Raw genomic sequence first — 26,212 nt, 5'->3', positions numbered from 1 at the left:
CAGTATTCATGGTTTTTATTTCCTTTTGCAAGAGTTCAGAGCACAGGTGAATCTAATTCCACATCAGGAATTCATCTCTCTACTCTGGTTAATCTTTGATTTTTCTCAGTGTCCTCCAAGTGAAACAAATACAGCTTGGCATTATTTAAAAAAAGATTTAATTTACTTTACAATTTATTTATTTTGGGAAATTGTGTAGCTCAAGAGAATGGCAATAGGATATATAATCTATCATGATGAAATAACCAGTGTAAATAAGGTCACCATGATTAGTTATCAGAGCTTTTTTGGCTCTTCGTTGGGTCACTGAATAGCTTTGTGAAATGAGATTGGTCTCAGTCCAGTTCACATAGTTTCAATTTGGGTTTTTAACTTCAGGAAACATCAGCTTTTGCTGACAGTTTCCAGAGAAAGATCAAGAACTTTTACAGTTGGTCTGTTTGAAAGAAGAATTGCGTGTGTAACATAAGTATGTTTTGATGCTGTCTGATGCTGTATCTATATATATGTGTATCTATATAAAGGTGTTTGCTTCAGGACCACCAAATTAGATGTTTCTGGGGTTTGTTTTTTTTTTAAAAATGTGTGTTACTAGTTCTAAACAAATATGTATAATTTTTAATAATGCCTTTAATAATAGCTTATCTTAATTTTTTTTCTATTACAAAAAATGAATTCACTTTGCAACAATTTAGTTGCAAGTGTGTTGTTAGCAGTGTTTAATTGCACACACAAAGCTGATTGATACTCTGAGCTTTTCTGCTTTTTCTTCTGCTCTTTCAAGGATTTTTTGGAGGTTTAAAAATTTTTTTTAATAATTAGATCCTGTAAAAAATTTTGAGTTAGTAAACTCTTGAATTAGCAAAAATCGAAAAAAGGATGAAACATTTCTTACTTAGATGGTGTGAATGAGCATGATTTTCCTTAGAATTTTGAGATCTGTTAAAAAAAATAAGTTTTCCATGTGACTATGAGGCTGCTGAAGTAATACATACTGTGATGGCTGATGTGAGACTAGCTGATGTGGCAGCTTACTGGATATCAAATATCCATGACTTCTCCTACACTATCTAATAATTCACAAACAGAGAAGGTATAAATTTAATTTTTACTTGCCAGTGTCTGAAGTTCCAGCTTATACTGCTTTCCTGCTGCCAGCCTTTCTAGAAAATAAAATGGTGGCATGTTTTTTAGCATTTATAGCAGTGAAAGATTATAATTTACAAGTTATACATAGATAGTTTTTATTTTGGGTTGGAGCATAAGCATATGAAAAATGGTTGTTTTTAAACTAAATGCTCATGAAAAATTAAACTCATTTTGTATTTAGTTTGTTCATTTTTGGAATGAAGAATTTAAAAACCTGGGGGTTTTTTAGTTTGAAAAATGATGTTTAAAAGCTCATAAAACCACTAAATAATTTTTTCTCCTCTTCAGATAGTACAACATTCTCCTGTAACCAAACATACTCACTGTCACCTGTCACTTCATTCCTTAGCTTGTGATGGAGCCATTAATTCTCCAGCTAATGCTTTCATCTTAGTTTGAATAAGTCTGCTGTACTCATTTCAGTACTCACCTTTGTATCCTAAGAAACACACTGACATCTTTAGGAGCCATAAGATTTTCCCATGCAGACATAGTAAACACTTGATTTAATGGAGGGAACTTTACTGTAATATATTATACATCAAATCAATTGGTAATTGCAACTTATCTTGTGACCTTTCAGAATACAGTTGAGTGTAAAAAAAGAAAAAAAAAAGCAAGCTAATTCTTCTCTTATGTATGATAAGTATTAAATGTTTTTAACTGCTGATTCCACAAATATATGCTGTCCAAACAAGATAACTGTTTGCTTTGTTTTGGACTTTGCCAAAAGAGAATTCCAAGGGTTCCTGAAAGTTTCTCCATGAAATATTTTTCCTCACCCTCAATGATAGCATTTATGCCTACATCATGGACAGTGGCTTGGCAGTCTTTTAGCTCAGCCAGTTCCCTCGGGACTCTGGGATGAGTATCATCAGGTCCCACAGGCTTACATAGATTCCCATTCCTCAAGTGGTCATGTAACTGATGAAAAGGCAGCAGTTGTAAAGAAAGGAACAAATGGAGGGTAGCCCATGCTCAGAGTGACAAGTGCAATCCTTCACCCACTTCACTTCCCACAGAAGTGGACAATATATGCACAATAACTATGAGGCTTTGTATGTCAGTCTTCTCATCATCCACTGTGACCAGTTTACCATCCTTATTTATTGAGGCGTTAAGCCTTCTTTGACCTTTCTTTTCTGGCTCACAAATCTGTAGAACAAGGATCTTCTTGTTATTCTTTGCATCCCTTGCCAGGTTTCATTCCAGCTTCTCCTTGGCCTTCCTCACCTCTAAACAACCAAACTTCATCTCTATACTATTTCCAGGTCACCTGTGCACATGAGCTCTGCCTGTTTACTTCTTTCCCTTCAGTTTGACCAGCAGTTTCCTACTCATCCATGACATAGAAAACCTCATAGTTATTGTGCACCTGTGGGAAGTGAAGTGGGTGAAGGATTGCACTTGCCACTCTGAGCATGGACTACCCGCCATTTGCTCCTTTCTTTACAACTGCTGCCTTTTCCTTGCGGAGGGGCCAATAGAGGATCCCCTTGATCTTGAATTATTTCTAGTGGCTGCTCCTGAGGTAGGCTAGAGCTTGCTTTGAATAGTGTATCTCCCCTTCTTGTTCTCTAGTACTCTTTAACCTAACTCATCCCATAACTCTGCTACCAGGTTAAGCAGGCCATCCACTTGGTCACTGTCACGATTGCTCTGTCTGCTACAGCCCACTGAAGGAAATCAGTACCCTCTGCAGCCTTTACTAGGATGGCTGTGTGTGTTTTTAGGAGCTCTGGCTGGGGCAGTACATCCTTTTTGGTGAGCAGAGATGGCTTGGCTTCCCACTGAGTGGATACCACACCAGAGCTCCTCCCCAGAGGCCGATGATCCCAGCTGAGCTCTGGAGTGGGTAGGTTATCCATATTCTGCATGTGTGAACTGCCTGCTCCTGGTCACTCTTGCTCTGTGGGGGTGAGTTATCTCCAGGTGAAGGTAGGCATTGTCCCTGCTGGCAACACCCATGCTGCTGGGTCAGAGCTGCCTCTGACCCAGCAGAGGTCACAGCTTCCCCACTGCCGGCTCAAGAATAGGGGGTTGTGCCCCATCTCTCGCTTCTAGTGCTGAGATCTTGCTGGTTCCGAAAGCTCTCCTCCCTCCCCTGGTGGGATCCTGAACTCCAGAGCACTTCTGTCTGTACAGGTTGCCTCAGAGTGTTCACCAAAGAGGGCTTATGTTTATGTAATAAATACAGCAACTGTGATACATTCAACGTTTAGGGGATAGAAGGAAGGAATCACATATACCTGCCAAAACATGTAAGTCTTTATACACAGAGCTCAAGTGAATTACAACAGTTTGAGTCTGTAACAACATAGCAAGAAACATTAATCCGCTTCTCGGTCTAGTACTGTCTCCTGACTGCTATTATCCAGCTATATGATTATCCAGATTTTGAATATAGTGTGTAGGAGTGAAATAAGGATTATTTAAAGCAAACTACTCAGAATTTATTTTTTTTTGTGAGCTCATATTGTATGATATTTGTGATTCAGTCATTGTAGATCTGAGAAAAAGGTGGTGCACTTCATTTTCTTCAAGGGTTTGTTCATTTCTTTGGAAAGAAAAGGCTTTTCTTTTGAGTCCTCAAGGTGTGACAATGTTGCGATTGTTGAGCTTTGAAAAGAGAAAGTCAATACCATGCAGAACGAAGAGCTAAAAGGTCCCTGAGAAAAACTTGTTAAGTGTTCTTCTTTACCTAACTAGACTACAGAAATCTCTGGGAATTGCTGGTTGGAAATACCTTCCCCAGGTAAGCTTCATTTATGTTGCAGTACACAACAAAATAATGTCTATAAAAGGGTCATTGAAGTGAAATCCATTCCAGATAGCTTTAATTATTTTATTATGGCTCTACTATTGGATTTGAAGAAAATACTAACTGAAAAGTGGCAGTAATACTTCATCCACCTTCAGGTAATTATGGGTGTCTGTCTACTCACAGTTTTCTATTAAGTAAAAAAGAAACAAAACCAGTGGAAGTAATTTTGGTGGCATTTCTTTGCTATATAATTTAAAATAAATTCTCTGTATCAGTGATTACTAAGAGTACATAATTAAGATAAAGCAGTTACTATACTTTTAGACATAAACCACACACTTACATAAGCCCACACATACAGACAGTCCTCTCCTAATCAATGTCAGAAGCAGGGGAGGATAAAAAGCAAGACAGGTTTTTGTGGTAGTGGAAATAGGATGAGTAATAGCAAGATTACTATTGAGAAATGCAGATTGGGCTATGGGGAATCAGGCTTTGGGAGACAAAGAAGCAGCTCTGAGATAAAACTCCTTTTTATATTACTTTTATGTATACACAATCAGTGCAGCTGTGTTGCAGATTTTTTTATGTATAGCCTCCAAGCTGTAAATATGAAAATAGTGTAAAGTGAAAAGTAAGTCTGAAGGATAAAATCACCTATAAAGAAGCATTCATCCAGTAGTATATGTCTTTTCTTTGATAAGATAATGTAATTTACTGGTTTAGAATGAATGCTAGAATAAAATATTATAATGGGTATCAAAATTATGAGGACCACTTCTGCTTTTAACATTTACCAGAGCACAGTTGACCTACCAAGTGCCTCATATCTCTTTCTTCTGCTTTCATCACGAGTATTTCTGATCTGCCTTTCAAGATAGCCTTTTGGTGGAGTCACATGTGTAAAAGATGTTATGCGCATTTCAAAATTAAATTACTTTGTCACTGAGGTATGTGCTACTATTTGCCCAATGCCCGTATTCTTATGTTTCCACAGCTGTGAATTACTTCCATTCTTTAAAGGCTCCATGTTAATAAAACAAAGCAGAGCACAGACTTAGCAATTGAGTATTTTACTGAGAAGCACTTTATGCTGTTGTGAATTTTACTTTTTAAAAATTGAAATAAGAATGCTGAAGAGAAGCTGAAGATCTGTTTTTTTAGAGGCACTTTGGACTGTCATCTACAGATGTTGTGTTTCATGAACCTTGAAATCCAGCTTTTGAATGTCAGACTTCACCATAACAGCAGGTTTATTTCTCTACACCTCAGTCTTTGCATTTGGTCACTTTTCACAGTGACTTCTGGCCTTACTGGTCTTGTTTTGGTCCTGGTGGTCCATTTTGACTCCATTCTGCAAAGAAACATGCCATTTAAAACAGAAAATGGGATCTGTCCCTGTTGCTGCTCTGCTGCTGACATTTACCCAGTTCCCTATCATCAGCTCCTGATTAAATGGATGTTCAGAGTTAATGGCCATGCTGGTAGGAAACATATCACTCCTGTACAGTGAAACTGTTAAGTGTAGAAAGCTCTTGATTCCCCTGTCACAGACTCCCAGACAGAGAATGGCTGCTGGTAGTCAGGCTTCTGATACAAGATGGCTACTATAATTTACAGAGAGGGTTTTGATCATAAATAGCTCTCACGTGTTAAAATCAAATTCATAACTTGAGACAGGGTATCTTGAAAATTCCCATGAAGATTTTGCTTCTTTGGATATAGGAAATTAAATTTTTAGAACTCAGTTAAATGGTTGCCTTTAGCAAAGCAACTTCTTCTTCTATAGTTTGTGGGTTTGATTTTTTTATTTTAGGCTTGCCATAGTGCCCAAAAGACTCATTCTTGAAGCGTTTCTTTCTTTTGTAGGTAGGAAAATGAAGGTTTGAAGGGCAGCTCTTGTATTCTGTTGTATCAACTTCATTACAAATGCTAAAACAATTTTAATACTGATGTTATCCTATTTTCTACCTATGTTTCTACCAATTCTTAGTTGTTCATCAAGGCATTAATAACTGATTTTAAGTAATTTTGTTATTTCTGCAGAAAACATAATATAAATATTATTATCATATAATAATATAAATAATATAATATAAATTAATATTATTATAGAATATATAATATAATTATTGTTCATAATACCTTGTAAGTATTGTTCATGGAAGTTATAACTATCATTATTGCAGTAAGTCATTACAGTACTAATACAAATCCAAAGGTATATTTTGTTGTAATGTTATAGCATGAGAAACTTTTAGAGCTGAGCCTTAACTTTGAAAGGTTTAAAGAATTACACCAGTAATTCTGTAATAGTAAAATTACAGGACCAGTGGTCCCTGTAACAAGGTTTACAATTAAATAAATATTTGAAACCTGTGCCTCACAGAAAACCTAGTCCAGTATCCATTTTCAGTAGCTTTATGGTATCATCGTCTTAAGTTTTATTTAGCGTAGAATCCCTAAAATTTATTTTCTTTTTTTTTTCTCACTTTAGTAGACTGATGCTTCTTGTTACTAATGTTAATAGGAATTAGGTATTAGAGTCTAAACTAGTGTTTTATCCACTGTTTTGGACAGGGCTGAAAAGATCAGGGAAGATACCTAGTGAAAGAATCTATCATGAACTGTTAATATTAATATAAGTAATTCTTCCTCAATATAGAGGTCTTGATGCATTTGGTAGTTCTCATTGCTCTTATTCTAACAAATATAACTTTTCAGACTAGGCAGAATTTTAATATAAAGTTTTTAGACAGAAATGTGAAAAACATCTTGATGATCATAAAATCACTTTGAGATAAACAAATTAAATTTTTAAATCAAAAGACTCAAAAGAAGTGCTAAATGTAGGGCTTCCACAATAATTACAGAAAGGCATTATTTATTTTCATTTCATAAATCTGCATTAGATGGAATGGTGTGGGTCATTCAGAAATTTGACACCTGAGACTAGAAGTATTTTCTTGTGAGAGTATAGTAATGCTATCAGAGAAGGAAATGAGGCATCTGCAGAATTCTGATAAAGAAAGTGGTATATATTGATGATTTTAAGTCTGTGGAAAAAGCTTGTCTAATCTATCCCAACAGCCACTAAAGCAGCTGAACTCATTATTGAAAGCTTGACCTATGTGCTGTACAGCCTATTCAGTTCTTTATCTTCCAGGAGGTTTTTTTTTTAAGGATTATGGATGTACTCTATATCACATGCTTCAGTCTCAGCATCACTGAGTTTTTGGTACAACGATTATGACTGAAAGACCTAAACCAAAAAAAATTCAAGTGCAGTTTATCTTCTCCTATAATTCTTCAGACACTACCAAAAAAAAATAAAAATTACTGCCCTGACACTAATGACTCTCACCATTTGTATTTGCTCTGTCTGCAGTTCTTGTTACAACTGAACTGCAGCATATTATTTACCTTAATGAGCATGTAAATAATAGTATCAGTATTACGATGTATGAAGCTGGTAAGTTTTCAGTTTAAAATATACTAGAGGTTGTTCAGACAGGTCAAATTCTATCATCCATGTATCATGTATTTCTCTTGTTATTTATTTATCTTCTTGGGTGTAAGCCCATGGGGATTTAGCCAGCCACAGACAGGATCGTGTCATCTAGGTCTTATCTGGGGATCATATGAATGAAATGAAGACATTTTGAATGACTATTTCAAATCTAGAATCCTCTTGATTAAATATATTTCAATTTTACGTTTCAGATGGCACTATAAGCAATGTGATGTACAGCATCAGAACTGAGCTGAACAGAATTGGTTTTGAAAGTTTAAAATGGTTCATTTTGACACTCCTGACCTCAAAGTGTTTTGTGTTATAATTTTTTTTCTTTTTTTTTTTCCATTTCAAGCAATCTGGAATTTCTTTTGTGTTGTTTTGAGTAGTGAACAGAGGAAAAATTGATCATTATGTCTGCATGCATAGTCATGTATTTTCACAAATCAGTTGGAATATTCCTGAGGATGATGGCAGAAGTAGGAATAACAGTTTCTAGGTCAATGACAAAAAAATTTCATTTGGAAACAACATTTCCATATATTCTGTCTTCTGTACTGTCAACATGTGTAGAGCAGATCCTTCTTTCTTTTTTTTTAATTTTCATCCCTTTCATTTCCACTTTGATTTCTGGACCATCCACTACATTTGGACTTCACTCTGGAACCTGATCTGGTCTCTACTCTTATCACTGTATTACAGGAGTTAATAATGGTTGTGAGCAGGTGGGGAATTGCTGAAGGTATCACTTCACTTTCAGTCACACAGTTAGCTGCTAGGCTGAGAACCTGACAGATGTCAGTCCTGAGACCTGATCATGTCCAATGAACTGCATTCTGCATTACCATACTGGCAATAATAATTCACTGTGTCCTGTTGACACTGTATCAAATTAAAATTAAAAATGTGACACAATGAAGGAATGTGTTCCTTAGCCTGTGTGTTTAGACAAAAGCACAGAAACAGAGTAGATTTACGATTGTTTGCTAGTCTGGAAACACACGTTCTTTCCATCAGCAGTATTCACACTTTTTATCTTTCCAGTCCAAGACTTTTTACAAGGGCTTTTAATGACAGGCAGGTGTAATGACTTTACAGTGACAGAGGGTAGGTTTAGATAAGGTTTTAGGAAGAAATTCCTTCTTGTGGGGGTGGTGATGCACTGCACTTTGTTGCCCAGAGAAGTTGTGGTTGTCTCATCCTGGAAGTGTTGGGGGCCAGACTGGGTAGGACTTTGAACAACCTGGTGTAGTGGAAGGTGTCTCTGTCCATAGCAGGGGAGTTGGAATGAGATGGTGCTTAAATCCTTTCCAGCCCAAAACATTCTATGATCTTTGAAAGGTCATGTACTTGTCACAGTGTGTAAGATGTTTAATAACACAAGCAAGCTGCTGTGCTTCAGTTTTGAAATGTGGTGGTTCATCATCTTTCTTGTAGAGCTTTAGTAGTGTGCATTTTATAATTCCGTAAGCATTGAGCATGTGTAGATTTTTGTTAGTTTACAGTTAAATATGCACCCCTTTAACAAAATCTACCAAGATGCAACGCAATACTGTATAATAAGTAAATCACCATAAACAAAGGTCAGACATAACTTGAAAAATATTATAGATACACTATGTATATCTTACATAGGTGTATTATGCATGTGCATAATATATTTATGCAAAAATCTGAAATAATTTGTTACTTTAGGTCTGTTACATATTAATACACTTTTTTGAAGTAAAAAGTTGTTTAAAAAAACCCCACAATGGTCATGTCAAATAAAGCTTTTGATTATAACTGTCGTGTTTCAGTGTACATTCTCTCTTTGTCTCACCAGATCCTGAGGAAGTGAGAGTACAAGTTTAGCTTTCCTGATACCTGCACAGGAGCCTTGTGTTGTTGTAGGACACTCAGAGGTGTTCAAGACAATTTGAAGGAAGAACAGGTGGAAAGACTGAGATTTGATAATTATGCTTGTCACAGTCCAAAGTGGTATTAGCAGCTAAGTTATTTACGTGGCTCCTGTGTAAAAGCTCCAAATCCACTCTATTACTTACTAACTTTCTTGGCACATCTGAAAAGTAACTGTAAATAAATTCTGGTTATTCTAATTTAATTCAAACAGAAAGAGAGGATTCTGCAATATGATGCAATGTAGTGTTGCCCAATTTTAAGTAAAAGAAATGTACTCTCATAGGTGAAACTTAACCTGACTTGAGGAAGGACAAAAGTGATAAAAACCAAACTTTGACCAGAACTCCAGAGATTATGTGAAGAAAGCAGCAATAATATATGTAATTTGAAATTCGTCATTCAAAACAAGTCCATACATGTGATCACAACACTGCTGGTCTAAACTGTTCCAAAACCCTCAGCCTAAGGAGAGAAGCATTAGCTGTTTCTACTCAGAGTTTCTGGCCACTCTTGTAGTCTTGGGACTTTGGTTCAGCATCTCTTCTTTAAATAATCTGATTGGCACGTTTAAACTCTGAAATACATGGCTTGGGTCTCCCAGTATCTCTGCCCCATTGTCACTCATCTGGACATTCCCTCAGCATTTGCTAGCACTCAGGCACCAAGCTTAACCCATTCATGGATACAGCAGATAGCAAACGTAGGCACAGCAGAGGAACCTTACAGCAAGAACCAATTTTAAAAGCACTTGGAGAAAGTGTCCTTACAGTTCAAGCTGAGTATTTGGATTGGGCAGAGAGGACACTTTGCCCAGTATTTTTCAATATATGACATCAATACATGACATATGGTGTCAGTAGAAAACATCCTCTTCTTTTAAAAGGACTGTTTCCATGAGTTCAGCTGGAAATTCAACTCTCTTTCCTTAGTCCCACTCATCCCATCTGTGCAAATAAGATGTACTTCTCTAGGGAACAGATGGAGTCAGTGGCTCTACTTTGTTGTGCTGTGGGCCCCACATTTTGGGTCAGTCACGTTCCTTGAGTAGGTACTTTTCTGCAGTGTAAGATAGCAAGGACTGTTATGTGAGTTTATTAGATACTCAGCATATAAGAAAAGAAAATGGAGTTGTCAGTGCTATTAATCAGGCTTTGTTCTGACCTACAAGAATTTCTCTTTCTGGATGCATTTGTAATTTCATAATATCTGCCTAAATGCTATACCTATGTTTGTGGTCATAATTTTCCTTAATTTTGCTTTTTAATTATGTATCTGCTCTGGAAAAACAAAGTCGACAACTGTTCTAAAAATAAGAAATCCATCCCTTTCAATTTGACTTTAAAAATATTTGCAGTCTTGGAAAACACAGTATGCACCAAGCAGTAATTAGTTTCAAGACAGATTTGTGATCAAAAGAGTACTTTTCAGCTTGTTGAGCAAGAATAGAGTCAAAAGTCATAGGAACAAATGCGTAAGGAAAGCATGTGGATGGTATCACAGATGTAACATTCGTCCCTCGGGTGCGGTTGAAGTTTTTGTGAGAGTTTTGCTATGAAACTTGATTGAAATTTGTTATTTAGAGGAGCCACAAAGGAAACATGAAAAAACTTTCAAGAGTATGTGAGTCATCAGTACCTGTGTTCCAGTGCTACTGTTGCCAAGAGAAGATTTGGGCATTCTTATTGCAACAACGACATTGTTTTAAGATAAACATCTACCTCTTCTTAATTTGGCTTAAGTATTATATTAAATTTAAAACATTAACAAAAATATACTTTCTTTTGTAGAAAAAAATGCATTTACTTTTTCAGTGGCATAAACTTCCACCTTTTTTTAGAGCAGATGGCTTTATTTTTTATATAAAATAAGGAGCATGAGCTTCGCAAAAAAAGATCAGGGGCTCAGGGCATATGAAAGTTTTAAATCATCACAAGAAGTGAGAACACATAGTAAGTCTTCTGTCTGTTCTCTGTCCTCACTTCCTTAGACCAGGAAGGTCTAGGATGCACTCAGAGGCACATCTTTTCTTACATGAACAGATCCTCTTTGAAAATCTTGGCTAAGCAAGAAAAGAACTTCATTTAATAATTTTTTCTTGATTCTTATAACTTGCACTACACAGTGTCACTTCAGAAATGCTCTTTAGCAAAACCTTCTTTTAAGGGTCAAGTCCTTATGTTGAGATGACATTCACCACTGTTGACATTTGTGTAAGCCATCTAAGAAGGTGACAGGCATCCCAATAACCTGTCAACACCTTACCTGTGGCAGCTACTCACGGGTTATATGTTCTTGAAACATAGGTCACATTTTTCCAAAGGCAACTCTAATGTCAAATTAAGGTCACAGCTTTGATACAGATTTGTGCAGAACGTGTGTATTACACTAAGTTGTGAGAATTATGCTGAAAACAATAAGATGGTATTTAGAATCTAGTAGAGACCACAAAGGTTTTATTCTGTCTGCAAACATTTTTGACTGTATAGTAGCTGTAGTACTTCAGTATTTGTGGTTGAATTGCTGTTGTATTTGTAGTGCTGGTATTGGGTATGGAAAGTAAGAGGAAGGTATAGGAAACACCTTTGGCATTTAAATTCTCTCTGCTGTCAGTAAATACGCATCCAGGCCATGTAGTTATGTGTGGTTATGTATAAATGATAGACAGTGCAGGCTTTATTCCTATGTCTGCAAAGACTGTTTTATAGATTTAATTCTTTTTATAATTTAATTCTTTTAATTCATTTTAAATAGTATTTCTGTGTCTCTTATGTGTATTTACTGTACCAGAATTGAAATATACCTACTGGTGATTCAAACCTTGTGAACTAACTGCAGTAATGAAAATTTGTGTGCACCTCAGTGCTCAGCTATACACTACAGTAATACCTCTTGTCTTGGCATTTGAGTGTTTGATTTTGAAATTCAAAATAAAATTTAGGAGAGTTACAGGTAATGTATTTATATTTTTTTTTTTTTCTTTAAGTCAGTCCACTCTGTTTAGCAGATATGAAACAGTTATATATTTTTCTATTTTTTTCAGTTTTTTTTTAACGTGTATTTTGGAACAGAGAAATTGGATGATGTAATTTGACAGCTGACATTTGACTGGTTTGCTTTAACACTTTGTCCAAGCACTGCTTTTAATGTAATTACATTGCATGTAATACCCCAAATTATTGATACTTCCATCTGTTACAGAGTGGCCAGCATCCTAACAGTGCAGCTCCTGGTATCCAAAACAAAACATCTGGATGGAAAACACTGGAGGTGAATTGATAATTAAGATATAATTTCTGCAGAAATGTATGTGGGCTAGCTGGTAAGGGACAAAAGCATGATAATGGTTCTCTGTTATAAAAGGCCATGTTCCCTTGCCCAAAAGTACTCCCAAGCAGTTTTAAAAGTGTTACTGCAGGTATAACCTGCCACCTTTCATTATCTGCAACCCACTCTGTCAGACTATTACCCTTTTAAAAGCAACAAACTACATCATTTATCAGCACTTTCATGTAGTGCCTCATTTATTAATATCTCAGTTATCTGGATCTTTCTGATAGATGACAGGATTTTTTTCAGTACTGATTTTCAGACTTATATGCGGTGCAAATGATTTTTCTTCATGATTTTCCCTTCCCTTATTGTTTGGGTTTTTTTACCATTTTCCTCCCTTTTTATGACTGAGATGTGTTAAGGCAAGCTTATTCTGTGATGTCTGGTCTTTCTTTTGCTTTTTAGTGCATAGTTGCTACACTGCTTGAGTGTAGCCTTGTATTTTCCTCAAAGAAAGACTGCTGTTTATGGCATTTCTTTTCAGGAACATTAATTTAATTGAGCGCGTTATGGCCTAAGCAGTGCGGTGTTTCCCTTGTAAATGACTCATTTTGGGTCTGGAAGTCAGCTGCCTGTGTGGTTTCACCAGAGGTGCTTTGGGGGAGCCTCTGGGTCACCATAAACTGGGGTGCCTCACAGAAAGCTGGTCTCGTCTGCTGTTGTTTCAGCGCGGGCCTGGCGCCTGGCAGAGGCAGCGCTGGACAGGCACCCGAGCAGGCGCTCTGCTCTGAGCCCTGCTGCCTGTTGGGTTTATCCCGCCGAGACCCGAGCGGATGGATGGCTCCCGGGCCACAAGAATGCCTTTCTGGAGAGAACTCCTGACCTTCCTTACTTTCCAGTCACCAGGGTGATCCAGGGTGGTGGCAGCTGTTAACTTTTTAGCTGATTTTACTTCACATTATGTAACAATTCATTAATTCAGTAGTTACTGTGCTACGTATTAACTACCATTTATATAACAACCCACTTTGCGATTTATATTCCCGTGGATAGGGTACCTCCAGCTTTCTGGTGAGTTACATATTTTTAAATGTACACTCAGGCTTTTTGACCTTGGGAAAGCGAGTGATACTGCTGATGCAGAAGTGGTGAAGGGCAGCATGTGCCCAGCTGTCAGCCCAGGCCACTCTTTGGGGTCCTGGTGGCACAGCCAGGCCAGGCCAGCAGCACACAGGTGTGAGGGTCAGGATCAGGGGAGAGCCAGGCTGAGATGGCAGGATGGTATCATCCTGGAACACAGGGATGAGCCAGGGATGAGCCGGCTGCCTGTGGGTTGGGGACTGGCCCCAAGCCCATGGATGGGCCTGCTTTGGCCATGGTGGTCACTTGGGTAAGGTCTGCGTCTCCCTGACAAGACACTACAGGGGAAGATGTTGGAGTCTGACAAAACTATTCAGTATTAAAAGTACCTTACATAGTGCAGATTCCTAATGTATCAATTCATTCTAACAACTGTGAAACATTTAAAGATGACTGTAATGTGATTATTTGCCACCACAGTAACTAAGATAGTGTTTGTGAAAAACATTTTAGTGTAGCAATCGTAACAATCACATTATGGTTGTCTGATTTATGTTTTGAGAACCACAGTTTTTCAAATAATATAAAAGCATTGAAAAAGATAAAAGCTATATGTAAATAAAAATTCAGATTAAATTCTCCCAGAAGATTTTTCTGCAGTGAATTTTCTCTTTCCACATGTACATTAGCTATGGGAACCTGGTGATCGATCAAAGGATGATCCCATCCTTTAAAGAGATGTAGAAAACATAATTGGATGAAAAACAAGTTATAGTCAGTTGCTGCAGAAATTGAATGAGTCTTGAGTTAAATTAATTGCTTTATTTGAATTTCTTATTGAAGGAATTCCTTAAGTTGCACTTGCTGCAGAGACTGATATTAGATAGAGATTATTTTTCATCTCAGAAGAAACTGTTGGCAATAACTGCAGGGCATTTTGTCCCCTGTGGTATGAGAAAGACTAGTTTATAACTTTCTCCTAAAGCTCTTAATTCCTCTTCAGGTCAGCTTAAGGAGAACTAGTCTCACTATTAGTGAGAATTGTATATTGAACTGGAATTGGGTGGCCAAAATATTAAAAGAAGCTGTTCTTGAATTATTTATGTGTGGTACTAAACACAGACCATCTGACTGACAAATACCTCAGCATAGATGGATGGCAAGTACTGCCTTAATCATTAATGAATGGTAGTGATTACAGAGCAGCTTATGCAAATGAAACTGTGGACACAGGCCTGGTGCATGTTTACATTCCAAAATGGAATGGGTGAAGGACTGAACCAAATCAGGACATGTTACAGGGAAGATGTTGTCGTGCCCAAGTGATGCACCTTCTGTTGGGTTTGCATGTGCAGGCTTGATACAGGCAATCAGTGAAATACAGACCTGACAAAGAGTTGCAGCACGTGCATATTCTCCAGGAAGAGCAGAGTGACATGAGGCCTTTACTGACAGTGTAGTTTGGTGTCATCACCTTTGTCGTCAAAGCCATGAGTGACATAGAGGTACTGGGGAGGCAGGAGTCCATGGGTCTGGTTGACTCTGAAAACCCAAGAGGCATGTTTAATGATTTGTGTAAAGAAAATTGTGCCTTAAAAGATTTCCAGACCAATTACAAGAAAAATCAGCAAGCTAAGGAGTTATTTCTGATTTAAGGATAGTGTTATGATATCTTGTTTGGAGACAAATCAAAAAACTTAAAGTTCTTTCCCCATATTTTCAGGGACATGCAACCTCTTCTACTGATCCATAGAGCTGACTATTTGTTCAAGCATTAGCATCTCAGTCCCTGTTGTCTCTTTCTCCTTAGAAATGACGAAGAACAATGAAAAGACTAGTGCCTTGACTATGTCTCATTGTTGTCCCTAATATAAAACATTAAACATTCTCTTCTTGATTTTAATCCCCAAGTGGTTTGGAGATTACCCCAGCTCTTTTATTAAATCTTCAAATACTAATTCTCATTAGTCCATGGATCTCAGTATAAACCTTGGTCTTCCTTTTGTGTTGCCTCAGAGGAGCAGAGGGTACAGATATATGAAATAACATAACTACTCCTAAATTAAAAAGGAAATCCTGTTTTGTGATGATGGATTCTTGAATTTAGCACTACTTAGGTTCATAGTGTACTGAAAACATAATTTTCCATGCTGAATAATACTGTCTCATTGCTTGTATTTCTCTTCTCATTTGCTTTAGTTGTAAACACATCTGGGCCAAAACTAGATTTTGCTGCTGAGCATTGTAGGCTTATGATTCTTAACTAGGGATGTTAGACACTGTCCTAGTGAAGTATCTACAATAAAACTTTAATTGCAACTCTTGTTGATAATACTTCTGACAGTTTGACCGTGGTAAAAACTTAAGATTTGCTTGCACTGTGAAATTCTGTTTAAAAAGAAATCTTCTGTTCAGTAGATTTGCACTTAGTATGAATGCAGGGGTGATGGTGTTTAATTTAGTAACAGAAAACTAAATCCTTTTGTTTTCCTTCTGTTAACATGGTTCATGCTGAGCACAGTAAAGAGCACAATTTCAATTTATTCCTTCTCCTTCACCCTGACTGGGTTTGATAATTCACCTGCAATAAGAGGTTTAACAGGCTTCACCAGTCTAAACTCAGGGAGGCACATGGCTATGCACAGGTGTTTCTGGAGGCTCAGATTTTGCTGTTCAGAAAATTACTTGGAGGAAAATTCTGTCAGCTTTGTTTCATCTAGGATTCACGGTGACCTGATCAACTTTACCTACGTGATGGGCTTCTTCAATTGGCTTTATCTAAGATCTAAAGTTACAGATACTGATACCTATCTTTTGAAGACACATAGATTGGTCACTGCAGATACAATGATAGATGCTGTAAGGTAATAAAAATACCTTATTATATATCTATCTCTAAATGTAATTCTGAGATATTGTACAAATTACTATTGCACTGTTCGTATTTTATTGTATAGTATGTGTGCCAAGCCACCATATATCAGAGTGATAATAGAAAAGATATCTATCAGACTGCTAATAGAACATTTAGAAATGAAAATTTTCAGTTAAATTGACTATTGACAGTCTTCAGAATGTGCTGTGCTAGGCATCATATGTTTGTGACTGATTTTACAGAGTTACATCCATGAGTACAACTTAGAAACAGTTCTAGTTGCTGTATAAAGTTAGGGAGATCTGTGACTTTCAGGTTGTTGTGTTTTTTTGTCTATGGAACAGCTAGTGTTGAATTTTGCCTCACTGTATTTCTGTCAAATGTGCTACACAATACTTTTAAAGATTTCCCAGATTGTTTTTTCATTTATAACTAGAAATTTTTATATTCAGAGTGGAGGAAAGGAGTATTTGCTTTTATACCTGTAGGGAGGTGTGGAATAAATGATGGAGGAAGAAAGATCAATTATAAATGTACAAAAAGTATGCTGTCACTTGGTTGGCCTATGATATTTTGCTTTCCTGTTTATTCTTAGATATTTCTTTCTTTGTATTTTGTGTGTGCTGTCATGCAATCAGGGCATATAACTTAACCTTTCTGTGTAATCCCTGTGTGTCTGTGTTTTTGCATTATTATTTTTATATATAAACAGGAGTCATGGGAGGAACAAGGGAGATGTGGATGCAGCTATTACTATGATTTTGTTTGTGCTTAGGAATTCAGTTTCCTCCACAAGTTGTTCTCAAGTAACTCAAGAAATATTTGTTGTGTCTCAGTTTGAATATTATACATGAACGGAACTATGTATTTAATTACTTCCCATTTCTTTGTGTTTTACATGAAAATTCTTCTTGTGAAAATGTGTATACAGTTCTTAATAGCCCCTTTAATATCAAGTTTTCTTGAATTACTCTTTTTCTTCTATTGTATGTTCTGTTTTATGGTAGTTCTGTGGTTTTGACCTTTATTAGCTTCCTTCCTTTCTCTGCATTTGAGCTAAGTCATAGCTCTCTGATGTTTCACTTTAATATCTCTGTACCTGAAACCTCATTAATGTTTAATATTCATAGATGAAAAGTGAAATTTAATGTGTCCATGGATTCTAATATATATTAAACTGACAATTTAATGTGTTTCCTTTTTGACTCCTTTTCTGATCTGAGAAATTTTGAAGTTCAGATCTTTTTGGGTATTGAAATATCCATCTAAGAGAAAAGGGGGACTAATAATATTAATCCCCGTAATTGTAACTAGTCATCAGTAAAAAGTCAGTTTTTAAAGACCAGCTACTTCATGGTGGTAGCTGTCACAATATAATTTTTCCTCTGTGTCTACATGGTAATAATGGCCCTGCTTGTAGAGAGAATTGATCTTTTAGGGAGCCCTGGAGTTTGCCTTAGAGCCACTGAAGCATAGCTGGCTATCAGCTCTGCTGGGGAACATAAGGACACTGAGTTCAGCCAAGGTAGTGTGAAGGGAATAAAAGTGTTTTATGTTTATGCATAGAGACTTTGCAAAGACAGAAGGGAGACTCTCCTAAGCTCTCAGGCAGGCCTGGTGAAAGCCAGCCTGCAGGCAGACGTGAGCCTGCTGGGATGAAAGCTTCCGCAGGGCCTGGGTTAACTGGTACCACAGCTGTGGCCCAGCAGGAGGCTGCAGAAGGCTCTGCTGCCTGGAGTTTGCTGGAAACTGGCCTTCAGACAGGGGGTCATGGCAAGGGTCTGGCACACCTCACTTCACCTGTTCTCAAAGGGGAGTGTGTAGTAACATTTCTCTGGTTGCCATGTCTTTTTGCAGCATTTAATGGCTCTTGAGCATAGTCTTAGGCTGAATTCCTTGGTGCAATGCCACAGGATGGTCTGAGCTACAAGATGTTTAGGTATAGTAACTAACATTAGCATTCTCAGACTTAAAAGGTAACATCTGTAGGAGCTGTACATACTGATGAAAAATAGAATGACTACACTCATTTATGTAAACACAAATTTAAACGCCTAGCTTTGGATGTGGGATAGGTCCTAGTTCTTAGAAAACTGGATATCTTAATTAACTCAGGAAGTAAACTCACATTGGAAAATAATTATTTTGCATTTTAAGGAGGACTTTTTCAAAATCTATAAAAATAGTCCATAGCAAAGGGGTATGTAGATTCTTCTTCCAAAAGAACTATGATAATTAAATTCAATGCTCATCTTTCTTTGTTGTTTGTTGTTTTTTTTAAAAAAAAGGATTTTATGTTTCAAAACTTTGCTCATAGTTCCAGACCTGTCAATTTGGTGTCTCCATAGAACGGGGGGGGGGCAAAATTGAAAGCCAAATCTTAGAAGCTACATTTGAGCTTCAGTAGCTTACCCTGCTCAATGATGTGTAACCTTCATTTCCTACCAAAAGAGTGGGAGACGAGGAACTAGAAATTAAAACTCGGTGTATCAATCAAAGCTGTTCTCCTATACTTTAATATGCTTTTCACATTCTGGCTATTGATAAAATTAGATTTAACTAATCACAGCACTGCTTTTAGTGAAATATACTGTGATTGGTTTTTTAATTGAAAACTATTGGCATAAAATGGAAAGGTCATCTTAAATAGCATTAGGCAGAGGATCTCATCAGTTTTGTCCAATATCAAAGTTTTTGATTCAGAGAAAAAAAAAAAAGGTCGTTGTTTGGATTTGAACCTCTCATAATTCTTGCTTCCTTTCACTCGTTCTTATTTTCCCACATGGGGATGGATTTCTCTGCATATGTGAATTCTTTCAATATGCTTTCACTGCTAGGGGAAAACTCAGCATTGATTCAGGTACAACCAGAAGTACAAGACATGTTTGATCAAAATTGCTAGTAGCTTGGTAATTTTAAGTGTATGAGTCCTGTTAAACTTCAGTGTCTTTTTAGGTTTATAACATAATTTAATCCTGACTATCTTAATTATTTATAAACATTTCAGTCATTTGCCCACTTTAATTAAGGGAATTCACTGCTGCTTCATAAAATAGTTTTAGGTTGGATTTGAACTATGAAGTATTCATGAAGCACAACATGGGTATGCAAGGTTATTTTATTCTCAAAGAGAGAAAAAGTATTTTACAGTAAATAACTTAATCTTGCTTATTTTTAGGAAATGTAGCCTCCTGGTACTTGTCTTAGTTCTTCATCCATTTAATAATCATGTTTCTTGTTGGTTTGTTTGGGGGTTTTTAATAAGCATTTTATATCGGATATTCTTAGCCTTATCCAATTACTAACAAAGTAATGCTGTTCTCAAAGTTTCATATACTTCAGGGTCAGCAACAACAGCTAAGAAGAACTTTAAAAAATAAGAACATTTAATCTAGGAGAGAAAACAATTTTCATGTCCATGAAAATGTAGCTGCTAGAAAGGAAATACGTCATTCCTGCCCCTGGTGAAAAGAACAAAGAAATGAAAGGCTTAAATTATGGCAAGTAACACAGGTTAGATGAAAGAGGAAATTCCCTAATTGCAAGAATAATGAAATATTGAAAGAAATTGCCTTGAGTGCTTGTGCAATCTCTGCTATTGGAAATTGGCAAGGGCAAATGTGATTCAGGCATACCCAGTCCGGATTTGAGGTGGGGTAAGATTATACCTGAAAGGAACTTCCAGAAGCATTTTCATGAGTCTGCAATTGATTGTTGAACTCCATATGAAAAATCCTTTAAATTTTCTGTATTTATTTTATAGTCTATTTATTTTGGTGTTATTAATTTACCTGTTCTTGCAGTTGACTGGATTCATTTAAAGTTGAGAAAAATCTAATCTGGTTTAATATGATATTTCTTATATCATTTCGTTATTGTTCCATTGCTAGGAAGTAAGAGTGAAAAACTTTTTCTCACGTGAAAGGAATATATTAAACAGTGCTATTTTGTAAAATCTCTCTCAATTTAAGTCATTTTTCGAGAGTCACATAAAAAAGGAATAAATATGGGAATAGCTTGACTTAAAAACTCTTACAAGAAAGGTAATGATTGGGAACCTGAGTATGAAACAAGTATGGAGCTAAGTCAGATTGAGAAAGCAGGATTAGACTTAAACAAAAAATAAAGTGAAAATCCAAAAAAACTAAGAACTATTAATAGTAGTAAAAAGAGGTGTGGTGGAGAATGGGAAAAAAATGCAGTATATATGCACTCTGACTTTACATAGAGAAATGAAACAATGACTTCAGCTCAGAGCCTAGGAACTGTTTTAAGCAGATGAGTCTCAAACTTCCACGGTGATCGGTGAACATGTACAACCACCAAAAGTTTTAGTGCCTTGGGGTGCAAACTTCAGTATGCTGGAAGCACTAGGAAGACTGTCTTTGGTCTCAGTAAATCTGCATTGAGTTCACGCAAAGCACAGAAATTGTAATGCTTCCAAACACCTTGCAAGAGGTCTCCTTATCAGCTTTGTGTTAAGATGACTGAACAAGAATGTAAACCTGTCAGTCATGTTTAATCGGCTTGTTTTCTGCAGCAGCCTCTGAACTTTGTTTGAGAATCTCTTAGACAATGGAAATTACTATCCAGTGCCCACATAAGAAAAGAATTCTGAGACATCGAATAAAAATGCATATGCTGCAGCATCAGAAACCTGCTGATAAGAGTGTTTTCTATCATTTGGGCAGATTAGTTTAAGGTCTTCCTTAAAGTGCAAGATGATAATTCTTTTCCAACATGGGTTCATTACTTTAGTTAACTAAACATTTTGGTTTTTTCTTAAATCCAGTGTAACATTAACTGCAAATTACAAAATTGGTTATTAATGCCAAAAGCTTGAGCATTCTGCAAATAGCTACCTATGGAACATGAATTTTGTTGTGGCATAGATCAGCAAGAGACTTTAAAAATACTATTCAAACAAATTCATATTTTCCGTCTATACATATTTCGCTACTATTTCTAAAAATGTGCAACTACATAAAATGAAAAGTTACTGTATTTCACCTGTATGCTGAGCTGTTACATTGTATGGTGATGTAACTGTAGAGATTGTAATTTAAAGCTCATTAAAATAGTTGTTAAAAAATCTAGTACTTGTCTTTTTGAAACTCCAAGAATACTGTTAGCTTCTACATACACTTGGAGGTGTCAAATTAAGATCCACCTTATACTGTAGTCGGAAATATAGAATATACTATCTCACTGCTATGGAAAATGATTTTTTGTAAATAAGTTGTGCTAAAACATTCCAGGTAGCAAATTTGACTGAGGTTAGTTTCTGCATCTGACCTTTCTCTTACAGTGTTTCTCCTATAACAGAATGTGAAAAAAACAAAAAATAGCTATTTCTGTTGAAGATATCGATCGGCAACAATAATTGGTAGATATCTTTTTTTCTAGTATTATTGGGTCTACTGGATCAGTGGTTTCAGGTTTGCTGCAAAGATGATATCAGTTGTACCATAGAGATTTGAACAATGTTCCAGTTATGTTGCAATTCGTATTTTTATAAGAGCTGCACCAGAGGAGATTAAAAAAAAAAGTGTTGCATGAAGCAACACATATGTTAAATTTTACTCATTAGGGGTAACCTAACTGTAGTGAACATTCTTTACTGTTTATAAAATCTAAGAGAGAATGCTCTTTTAATAATGGAAATGCAAAGGTAAATTACATAAGGATATAAGATTTTTAATCACCACAGAACAGATAAAGCAAGAAATGTATTCCTGCTTAAAACACCTGACACTTGAATCCTACAAAAGCACTTTCTGTGTTCAGTGTCGTAGTCAGTGCAAAACAGTGTGACATTTAGCATAGTAAAAATTTAAAGAAATTTTTCTAAACTTCAGGAAAAATCTGGAGAATCTATTAAGAAAAAATACTCTCATATCATTATTATTCAGCCTTTTGGAAATTACAAAATTACTAACAATGTGGTTCTTTCCATGAACATAGGATTCTGTTTTGAATTTTGTGATCTGGTATTGTGTTGGTTTTCAGTTTTGTTTTGTTTTTTTTAAGGAGAAGAAGGCTGTTTATATAAAAAAGCCAAAATTTTCTGTATCCATGTGGTGTAGAGTTAAACACCCCAGAAATCTAGCATATAATAAATTCTTCCAGGACTCAGTTGAAGCCATTGTTTATATTGTTCATCAGAATGGTCTTATAGATCTTTTTTGGTTCAAAACCAACCAGTACTGGCAAAAAATCCTGCTCAGTCTCTTCAAACCCCTTTTAGATATTTTGATGTTAAAAATAGTTTCTGAAAAAGGTAGTTGTTAAAAAAAATGCAGCATTAACACGATTTCAAGTATGAGTTTTAAACTTCCTAAAAATGAATAGTCCAATATGGATACAGGCTCTTCTGTAAGCTGACTGTTTTGCTGTCAAAGGGCTTCAGCTGAAAAAAAAAGTTTGCTGTCAAAGTCATCTTCAGTTGGAAAAGAAGACCTAGAGAAGCAGCCCATGATCAGCATGTGTTCTTTTAAGTCCATGATAGTTATTTGAGTTTGGCTTCTTTTCCTTGAATTGGAAATGAGACGGGTGAAAATAAAACAAGAAAAGATAGGTTTGGTTATTTTACTTATTGAGCAAATCTATCAGCACCTTAGGTCAGCAGGTAGAAAGAGATGGGAGTTGCATGGTCTGAGGATAATTTTTTTATTGTTGTTATTATTTTATTTTTTCTTTATGATCCCTTAAGTCTAGACTCTCCCTCCTGTCCTACAGTCAGTTCAAATTGTGTCATTTGGAAAGCCAGAGTTCACTGCCAGGCTTTGTAGGTCACCTTTGGCAATTCATGATGTTTCACTTCCAACAGACATGGAGTACAAACTTCTCTGGAGTTCCATGCCCGTGTTTTAACTTCAGCTTTTTTGCTGCAGTTTTGTGACCTGAAATATATAACCATAGTACAGCAGTAACAGCTTTTTATACCTGTCTATAAAAGTCTCTGTAATGAAATGCTTGGGGAGCTTGGCATTTTCTAAATAACATTATTAACAGCTTTGATTTGGAATTGATGGCATGATGTTACTGGGTTGTCCATGATAATCTAGAGTGTACAAGCACAAAAAGTGTGATATAAGTGTTTCGAAAATGAAATAACCTTGAGTCATTCAGATGTCGCAGACTAAATCAAGTGCTGCCCTTTTTTTGATGTGCTGGGCTAATTATTTCTACTAATGTAAATGTCAGTGCAATGAATGCTTATTTGCTGTGGCATAGCAAACAAGTGGCACAGGAAATCTGAGCATATGAAGAAATTCATCATGTGCTAAAGTCTCTATTATATGGCTTCAAGCCAAAGATGTGGAAAACAATTCAGATTCACATTTTTTTAAGTGTTTTAAAAGTACATAAAATGGAGTAAAAATAAAAGGCAGTAATTATATCTCAATATATTTTGATTTTTTTCATTTTTTTTTGGAAATATTCTAGATTTAGAGTCTTTACCACCTTCTCTTGGTAACAAATAGTACTTCTCTACATATTACTGGCCAGCCTTGGCTTCATCCTCGGTGTCTTTCCAATGGGCAGCAATTTTGGCAGGCAGCAGCTGTCCAGCAGGGGTGCAGGACCGATGGGAATTGTCTGTGGATGGCATCGAGATGTGGGTTCCCCTTGTGCAGGGCAGCTGCTGCCCACCCCAAAGCCTGCCACTGCATGTACTTCAGCCACTGCTCCCCACCTAGAGGGACAGAATCCCAGAGTAGGGTGTGAGCAGGAAACATGTAGCCTGGAGCTTCAAAACTATCAGCTGATATTTTCAAGCCATGCAATGCCTGCTCCTGCTGTCTTCAGGGAATATTCGTGGTTGATCCAAACTGCTGCCTCTAATACTTTCATTTTATGGTGATGGGAGTTTCACAGACACTTAAGGGGCTGTATTGTACCTGTTCCCTGTGCATGGTACTTATAGGCAGATCTCAGTTCAGATATGGTACCTTTTTTGTTTTTCAGTCTAACACTGAAGAGATACAGGAAAGAAGAGCCACACAGGCAGTGTTCAGAGCTTAAGCATAAAGTTGTAGACATCAGATAATGTGGTGTTTGGGTTTTACACCTTTTCCATAGATCAGGCTGCCTAACATCAATCACATCATTAAGGGAAATAATATTTTGGTATTCATCTTTAATTTGCTCACCCAGTCACTGCACCAGAAGGGATTTGCTTGAGCACTTCAGATTTGGCTGCTACAGTGCTAAGATTTTACTTTGATGGTCTTGTGCAAAAATGTACCATAATCAGAAAAAGGGGAAATCTTTCAAAGTAAATTGTTCTCATGACTTTCCCAACTGCTGGGGATGGAGCTTCATGAGAATGTCTGCCTTCATATACTTTTGATAATACCAGAAGAGAAATTTGGTAAATGAGCATATTGTGATTTTGCAGCTGATTTATAATGAACGTGTGGTATTATACCCAGTGACACCATTCTTAAAAAGTTATCCTTAATTGTATTTTGATGAAGGAATTAATTGCTCAGTGAGTTCTGATTCTTTTGTTATTGTCTTTTTTGATCAGAGTAGTTGGTCAGAGCTTAGAGTCCTGAGAATGATCTATACTAGGATACAAAAAAAGTAGTGAATTATGTGTTTTACACAAAACTGTTTACAAACACTATACAGAAGCTTTTATTTCAAGAACAAAGAGGAATCAAACAGTGGTTATTTTTATGCTTTTCCTGAAATATCCCCAAAGGTGTCTAAGTACCTCTTCACTGCTTTTATTTCCTATGTGTATCTTTTCCTGAGTGTGTACAAGTGCTTATGTCTAAATAAGATTATTTCCTAAAATTCATTAAACAATTGGAAGTGGTTTTGCTGATCATTATACGATGTTTTGTTAGTGCAGTATTCAATTGTATGTTGGTGTTTAGTAAAACGTCCCTAGAGCCAGTGAGGAAATCTTCAGGCTCAAAATAAATCTGTAATTTCTGTAATTTTTTTTTTTTTTAAAAAAAGGTGCATTTCCATTGATATATCCTCTTCCCTTGCCTGAGTCCCCTCTAATTATTTGCCTCCACAGAGTGAAATTAAAAATAAATGAATTATTCAATGAAGACACTTGTTCCTTAGTTCAAGCTTTCAAATGTCAAAGTAGAGAAGCTTTTTTTTTCCTCTCTGAGGGATCTAATAGTCTATGAGTGAGTTTTTGGTAATTGTGCTATTTTTTGTGCTTATCATATTCTCTGTAATTGAACCAGATGTTAAGTCTTCTCTGGAGGAGAAGAGTCTACTCAGTTTATGTAGTACTGTATCAGTCTTGCATCCCAAAAGATTTGAGGTTAATGTGAAAATGAAATAGTAAGGCAGATGCTGTATGTAACGTTCCTGTAGGTGGGTAATCTCTTTTGGACTGAAACACTTAAAAATATGTAACTCAGAGGCAAGTACTACAAGTAGCAAATTTTTGGATGATAAATTGTTGTAGAATTTTTTTGACAGTCAGTCAAAATCCAACACTTTGTATGCAATGGGATATTTGCTATTGCAGTAGTTCTGCAATGATGAAAATGGTTCATGAGTTCGAGACTAAGGGCTGTAGAAGTAGACTGCACTTTTTGTGGGTGACTTACATAAATGTTTTGGAGGGGAAAACCCTGAGTATGTTTCAGCTACTCAGCTGAGCTGTTTTCTCACCATT

General features: G+C 36.4%; 1 protein-coding gene across 4 annotated transcripts in view; it reads left to right on the top strand.

Moving 5' to 3' along the window:
• GALNTL6 (polypeptide N-acetylgalactosaminyltransferase like 6) overlaps window positions 1–26,212 on the top strand; it is a 424,227-nt gene that overhangs the window by 129,882 nt on the left and 268,133 nt on the right. Inside the window, exon 1 of one of the 4 annotated variants that reach the window (XM_023924965.2) lies at window positions 13,343–13,670. The exons of 2 other annotated variants lie outside the window; for them this stretch is intronic. The gene's annotated coding sequence lies outside the window, so the exon portion shown is untranslated. Of the gene's footprint in view, window positions 1–13,342; window positions 13,671–26,212 lie in introns of those variants that run through there. One more of the 4 variants, XM_023924966.2, reaches the window with a different exon arrangement.

Source organism: Cyanistes caeruleus, chromosome 5 (genome assembly GCF_971803275.1).
Source record: "Cyanistes caeruleus chromosome 5, bCyaCae1.hap1.1, whole genome shotgun sequence".
Classification (NCBI taxonomy): Eukaryota; Metazoa; Chordata; class Aves; order Passeriformes; family Paridae; genus Cyanistes; species Cyanistes caeruleus.
This window is presented reverse-complemented; position numbering and strand designations above follow the sequence as displayed.